The sequence below is a fragment of the Typha latifolia genome, chromosome 10 (assembly GCF_019914945.1).
Source record: "Typha latifolia isolate L0001 chromosome 10, TyphaL0001v2, whole genome shotgun sequence".
In the NCBI taxonomy this organism is placed as follows: Eukaryota; Viridiplantae; Streptophyta; class Magnoliopsida; order Poales; family Typhaceae; genus Typha; species Typha latifolia.
The window spans coordinates 4,249,183-4,256,512 of NC_133095.1; the positions used below are offsets into that span (position 1 = coordinate 4,249,183).

The 7,330-nt window shown below is 34.9% G+C and overlaps 1 long non-coding RNA gene across 1 annotated transcript; it reads right to left on the reverse strand.

The window, feature by feature from the left end:
* Positions 1 to 2,623: 2,623 nt before the first annotated feature.
* LOC140796777 (uncharacterized) lies at positions 2,624 to 3,884 on the reverse strand. The gene is made up of 2 exons (XR_012110527.1): positions 3,665 to 3,884; positions 2,624 to 3,018 (listed from the first exon to the last, which is right to left on the reverse strand). It is a non-coding gene; the product is annotated as an uncharacterized lncRNA (long non-coding RNA).
* Positions 3,885 to 7,330: the final 3,446 nt, after the last annotated feature.

The following is a 7,330-nucleotide window of genomic DNA, read 5'->3' on the forward strand; positions in this document are numbered from 1 at the left end:
CCATGCTTTATTATTAGTCACGTCATCTCATTGTCTTCGCTCGTGAATGTAGGCTAAGCTGAACTAATGTAAATTCTCTTATTTGTGTAGCTTGTGTTTGGTTTGCCGGCTATTTAACCAATTCCTATCGAGATTCCTATGTCATTGTCGTCAATTTGAATTGCTCCGATCTCTATCAGAGTGTCTATCAAAGTGATAACTATGACGAAGTTTGAGGTGAATAAATTCAATGGGCAGAATAATTTTAGCATGTGGCATTTGAAGATACAAGCACTTTTGAGGCAACAAGAACAACACCTTATTGAAGACCATGTCGAAATGAAGATAAGGACAACACTAGTGTTGAGGGCGGTAGTCGTTGGTTGCAAGGGTAAATCCTCTATAAGAGGAGAGAAAAACTACGATCGAATCGAATCCTAGCAGAGCTATGGCTGGTGTAGGATACACATTCTCGCCTTTAATAGTTAAGGCATTTACTTTTTATGATACTTTTCTCTAAAAAATTTGTTGTTTATAATACTTGATATTATTTAAGTGGATACCTTTGAAAAATGGTGCTGAAAGTACTTTGTAGTATTTTTGAACAAATCGACTTAGGATTGATTGTCTGAGTTGTTGCTTCAAGAATTAGAATAGAAATATTATAAAGGGATAATTAAGCTTAAACTCTAAGCTATTTTGATTTAGGTCACCACTATTCAATTGTCATTCTCATATAGATCTTCTAATTTATATTTTATGATATTTGACCCCCTCAATTATACAAAATCTCCGGACATATTAGATGGTTTAGGAGGTTAAGGTGTCACAAAAATTAAACAAAGAGTTTTATGTCAAAATGAACAATAATTTGTGGGATCACCTAATGAACCAATAAAAGCTCACTGTTGGTGATAATTTTTCTTACTTCACTTCAAAAAGATATTTTAGATAGTTGGACTAAGGCTAAGTTGACTGTTTCAAGTACTGCAATATAAAATTATGCATAGGTTTGTATATAATATATGTTACATCACTTGAGAAAAGGATGTCAAGAATTGTAGTGTTCGATAATTGGAGTAAGGAATTGTTTAAGTTGACTATTTCAATTATTGGAATATAAAATTATAAGATAGTATTTCTTAGGGGATATCTCTTGTTGTTTGACCTGATTTCAACTTACCTCCGTATACTTGGAACTTGGGCACATTAACTTCCGTCCAAACCAAATTGCAAACATTAGTCAAACGTAAAAATACTTAATTACTCTCATAGAAGTATGTCTAATTTGAAGATTGTATGGGTATTTTTGTTATTTATATTTGATTTGATCTATGCAAGTGTCATTGCTGACCTCAGTATATTGTTTTTGAGCCTATTTGTCAACTTTCTAATTTTCTTCACAAATAATAGTCAGCAAATGTCGTTTTAGGTTGTTGAAAGAGTCCATCATCTGTTGTGTATTTTCTGAACGTAAATTGAGTACAGCTTTTGGATTTTTCCTGATTATGTGTCACACCTTTGTTGTTGATAGAAGTTACTTTAAGACTATAGGCATACATATATAACAATAGAGAATACATATATCTATATATCTATATAGATATGCCAAGAAATTTTACTGCATATATATATGAGTAACACATCAAGATATTTAGAATGATTGTCTAATGCCAATACGTATAAATCAGTGAACTTGGTTGGTTCTCATACTTGTGGGGAAGATTTATCGTTTAATAATATATAGTTAGAGATTGAATAATGCGCAACTTTAGCTGGTGTCTGAAGAAATATAGAAAGAGTAATAGAAGAAGAGTAAAAGGGAAATGGTAGAAAAAGTAGTGATTGTATATCTTTGTATTGAGATGCACAAAATAGTGACCTATTTATATCTTGTAGTTGACTGGCGTCACTGTAATAATGGAAAAAAAAAATACAATAAGAACATATTATATAGTAAGTATCGTATGAAAAAGAAGAGATACTACCATACTTAATATGATAGAACAAAGAATATTCCCCACATAATATCTTGATAGTATATATATTAAAATTGAGTACTGTTTTTGGATTTATCCTGATTATACATCACAACTTTCTTGTTGATACAAGTTACTTTGAGAGTGTAGAAATACATATGTAACAATAGAGAATACATATATCTATATATGTATATATATATGTCAAGAAATTTCAGTACATATATATATATGAGTAACATATCAAGTATTTACTTGTGTTGTCTATACATAGGTGGATATATAACAGTGGTTGAGATGTTTAAAATGATTGTCTAATGCCAACATGCATAAATCAGTGAACTTGTTGGTTGGTTCTCACATTTGTGGCGAAGATTCATCGTAAAATGGTATATAGTTATAGGTCGAAAAATACACAACTCTTGCTGGTGTCTGAAGAAAAATAAAGAGAATAATAGAAGAAGAGTAAAAGAGTAAAAGAGTAATGGTAGAAAAATTTATTGTATTTCTTTGTATTGAGATCCACCAAATGGTGGCCTATTTATATTTTATGGTTGACCATTGTCGCTGTAATAATTAAGAAAAAAAAAGAACAAGACATATTAGTAAGTATGGTATGAAAAATAGAGATATTAGCATAATTAATATGCTACGAACAAAGAATATTCTCCAAATAATATCCTGATAGTATTTTTTTTTTTAAATTCCAATATCAATATTAACAATATTTACCATAATCTAAATGATTATGGTATGTTTTTACCATATACTCTAACATCTCTCGCAAACTCAAGGTGGTAATGAAGTGGTCTTTCTTGATCTTGGAAACAGGATTACAAAGCCAGTTAGCTCGATGTGACTTCGTGAAATCATCTGCAAGCTGATCTTCTGATGAGATGGACCCATATACTCTAAATATTCCTTTGTCACAAGACACAATCTTTCACACAATATTGTTTACAGGTTGAATACACAAAAGAATATGTCTAACAAGTAATGGGCTATCATCTCTCACATTAATCCTTCATCCGAGGATGTAAGCAAAGGTTTAGTGCAATACCTTGTGAAAATTAGAAAGACAAATGTCACAAGATTAACTACTTGTATTGATCAAACATCAAATATCAATATCTCCTTTGCTACAAGAGGAACAACTGTTACTAAATATTCAGCAATATATAGCAAGAGATAGTAGTATAACTTAACCTAGACTAGTTTCAGCAATTCTCTGAACAATAAGAAAGGAAAGGATCTTGAAGGATAAACTTTTTGGAATAACTGCAGATGGTGCATTTGTGCACCATGATTTCTTAATGCTAATTAAATTTCTCTTAGATATTCTATGCTTGCTTAGAATGCAGAAAATGCAAAAAGAAAGCGAAAATATCTCCATTTAGAGGAACTTCCTAGATTAAGAAATATATGCATCAGTATGCAGATCGATGTGCATAGTCACAAGAAATCAATAAAGAAATGAGATTTGAGATCCATATTTGTTTCGCTAAAATATCAAATGTTTTATGCTTTTATAGCAATGCCACCTCCAAAGGACAAGTAACTAAGAAATTAATCTTTGAAGGTTTTCCGAATAATCAACACCAATATGGTTAAACTCAAGAACTTACCTGATACTTTGAGATTTATATACTATCACATCAATGTTGTTGTGTTAAGCTAAAAGAAATTTAGATATACAATATTGTTACCTCTGAGATCTATCTCCTGGTGATCTTCTCTATAGAAAGCAAGGTGTGAGGAATGAAGCCTGGTCCGAGATCTATCCTTAGTTTTGATCAGAACCCAGTTAAGATCCATAGATCTCCAACAAGATCGTAACTATGTAAATGATCTTGGATCAAACCTCATTCCAAGCACCCACTTCCTTCTTCCTCTTCTTCTTCCACTACTCTCATCTCTCTCTCTCTCTCTCTCTCTCTCTCTCGCTCGCTCATATTACTATCGTCTAGAGGAACTAGGAGCTCTTCCTCATAGGTATGCCAAGGATGGAACAAGTATGGAGAAAACATTATTATAATGAGGTTAAAGTGCACAATGGCCAGGTCATTATAACATAAAATAATGGGAAAAGAGAGATGGGTCTTGCGTAAGATGTTGTCTTCTTCTATGGGGAGTTCTCTTTATGGAAGTGAGAGTGCTATGCTTTTCCAGGCTATATCTCTGAGCAAAGACCACCTAAAACTACTAACATGGGGGAGTGATCAGAGAAAGATAAGGGGGGAGAATAGAAGAGAAGGCCATAACTTTGATGGATTTTAATATAGAAAAAGTCTTGGGTGGAAAAGCCACCCACGGAAGGTGGTAGTCCATGGCCTATGGAAGGGAGAAAAAGAAAAGGAGGAAAAAGGAAAAGATATCTCACCGACCAGAATCCAAGCATGATCAGCAACACATAGACCATAGATGATCGCACAGTGCAATGCCATCCTATCTAAGAATATGCCATTTTATTTATAATCTCACATTTGTGATTAAACTTAGCTTGCTTAAGCTCAATTTAAGCATCAATATTAATTAGTAATACACTGAATTTTTGTAGGTTAATTCTTTTTGTATATATACAGCACAGGATACTTTTCTATTATGATTCATTTGGTTGGACGCTGATTTAGGTTCAAACCATGGATTTAAGAAGTGGATGTGTAGATGCAAAGTTTTTTCACACCAGTATCTAATAGAAGGATTAATGTACCTTGAACTAGAGTTACCGTTATGTGCTTCATATGAGGAATAATGTTTGTAGTTCATTTTAAAATTAGAAAAGAAGACACAATGATGACAATGATAATTTGTATAAGATTACCCATGATGATGACAACTTTAAGCAAGATATTCTCATCAAACAATGATAACATCTATCCAACCAGTGAAATGAAGAAGCAATTATTTCCTAAACCCCAGCCATGTACGGAATATACGACATCTATATACTTGAAGATTGGAAGTATAATTTCATTGAATAAATGAGAACCAAGCTACTAGATATTCTCAATTTATTTATGATCACACTAGTGGAATTTACTACTTCATATCACTTGCATGTACCTAAAACCTCAAAGACTATAGCTGACTTTGATCTCTAAAGTTAGTGAGTTTCTAATGTTTCATCTCTCATTTTTCATAATGTTAAAATGTTTGCATACCGAGATGCACTGACATCCGACATATTACAAACCGTACTCCATATTGTCATTAGCTAATTTTTTTTTTGTGCAATTCATATGTGATGTAGATCATTCATCTCAAAATGGACAGTTGAGATTTTGATTGGAAAACTAAAACTAGCTATAGGATTTGAAAACCGAATAGAAGAGATCTAAGGATGAGAGGTTTCCCGCCTAAAATGCAAATCGTCCATGGTCCATGGACATGCATGCAACCTAATTTAAATGGGAGGGATGCATGTGTTTGTGGATGCTTATGCTCTACGCGTTGCATGTGAAGGGCATCAAGTGCAAATGATTAGTCTCTTCTCCTAGGTTTTGTCGTATCATACAATTCCAAAGAGAGAGAGAGAGAGAGAGAGAGAGAGAGAGAGAGAGAGAGAGAGAGATCCAACTACTTTTTGTTGTTTTCTTTTCTTTCACTGAATGGGGGGCCACCGCCTACGATATGATTTGCCCTCGTTTCTATCTTTTTGACCAATAATTTCTTCCTCAATCCTCCCCCACCACTCGCTCCATCGCTTGAGTAGGAAATGAAGAGGAAATCAATGCATTCCGTGCATTATATCTGTGCAGGTGGGTGGTGTTCTCTACGTCGCTATAATTCAATAATTAATTAAAGTCACTGTTGTGTTGTGGCTCAATGACCGAGTTTTATGAATTTATAAAGCTAGCTAGGAATTAAATTTCCTCCTCGGATATATTAAATATTTGAGTTAATATTTGATAAATATTTTATCTAACCGGCCAATATGTATATAGTTTAGACTCATTGTAGCATATTTTTTAAAAGAGTTGGGCTAGTTGGGCGGAATAAGTTCATCTTCACCTTAATCATAAAAAAAAAAAGAGGAACATTCTCCTCTCTGACCTTTCTGCTCAACTTTAGCTTCAAGATCACTAAGAAGGTGCTCGCCAATAGGCTTAGATCAGTGATGGGGAAGTCGGTTATTAGTAGTCAATTGGCTTTTGTTAAGGAGAGATCTATGTTGGTCAAATTTGAGTTGCATAGATCCAACTTGTTAACAATCATCATCAAGCTAGAATTTGCCAAATTCTTTCATAGTACAGACTGGGAATGCTCTCCTTGGTAAGCTCTAGGGGAAGGGGTTTCCTTGGAAGTGGACATGAATGGATTAGGCTCTACTTTTATTCCTCCCAAGTGACCACATCTCTGAATGGGTTCCGTCTAATTCCTTCAACCTTAGCTATGGCTTTTTATCTCTCCTTCTTTTTATCTTCGTCACTAATTTTTTTGTGAGGATTCTTAGGAGAGCTGAAGGCGAAGGCCTTATCCGGATAGTGGAGACATCACTTAGATAATGACTTCCAATTGCAAACCTCAAGTATATCAAGATACTGTTCGAATTGGTCTCCGACCTCTCCATTAATGTAGACAAGACCGGCCTTCTCCCTTTTATTGACTGATTTCGAGGAGGTTTTTACCCACCCTTCTGGCAGACATTTTTGGATGCTCGATAGGTCACTTCCCTATCAAGTACTTGGGCCTTCCTCTTAAGAAGGGGTCAATCAACTCCCCAGATTGATAATCCATCATCAGCAAGTGTAATCAGAGGTTGGCAATGCGGAAGGCGAGAACCCTTTATATTGTTAGAAGGATTATGCTTGTCAAGGCGGTTCTCTTCACTTGCCATCTTCTAGAACCCGAGGGCTTTTCTTTGGAAGGGAGAGACTCTCGTCTCCGAGTTCCATTGCAAGTGGCATAGAGCAAGGTTTGTTTGGCTAAGAAATCTAATGGTTTGGCTCGATAAGGTTCAACGTCTTAGTTTGGAAAGGCTTCAACAGGTTGATGGATGCCACCTTTATGATTCCATCCACTATCTTCAACTATTGCAATGCTCCTTCATCCTCTAATTCTCGAATTATTTCTTGCCGACCGCCAAGGCCCCCCAGCTCCTTGGATTCCATCTGAGCCTTTTGGTGTTCATGGAGGAGGACGCGGTCCAAGGCAGATATCGCAAGGCATTTCATCATCTTGTTGGGTTTCTTTGATAGCCCAAGAATGAACATAATAGCAGAGTTTTTCAACAGAAGGCTAGAACTTTCACTTATCCTATAATTTCCCTCTTAAAGATTTGGAAGTGGATGGGTGCTTCCCATCTTCTTCTCTATTTCTTTTGAGGACTACTTCTATCTTCTTTCACGTAACCCTCTCTACCTTAAAAGGTC